The following is a 438-nucleotide window of genomic DNA, read 5'->3' on the forward strand; positions in this document are numbered from 1 at the left end:
AAAAAAAAAAAAAAAAGATAATTTGTATAGCAAAATAACCCCTAAAGTTCACAAACAGGGGGTAAAAGTCAGTATTTATATTGCTGCTGGCAGATATTTTTTTATTATTTCTATTTTAAGCAGTTTAATTGACTAATTTCAAACATATGCTGTCATGATCTGGGTGAAAAGCACCCAAATTCTACTAAGAAAGTTAAACTAATAATTACAGCCTTGAAATATTCATTCTTAATGTTTGGATTATTAATAAAAAAAATCATGAAAAAACTTTTTAATGTATTGTTATGACTCCAAGCCATTACTCTGTCCTGTAATGACCTGAACTGGAATAAACGCTGTTACTTTGTTTTACTCCTGTTTTATAGTCCTTTTTTATATGGTTTTACCCAGTTTGAGTTAAGAGTTGTAAATAACTTGCTCCCAGGAAAAGAACCGGAA

The sequence above is a fragment of the Cyprinodon variegatus genome, unplaced genomic scaffold, assembly GCF_000732505.1.
Source record: "Cyprinodon variegatus isolate N-32 unplaced genomic scaffold, C_variegatus-1.0 Scaffold184, whole genome shotgun sequence".
Taxonomy (NCBI): Eukaryota; Metazoa; Chordata; class Actinopteri; order Cyprinodontiformes; family Cyprinodontidae; genus Cyprinodon; species Cyprinodon variegatus.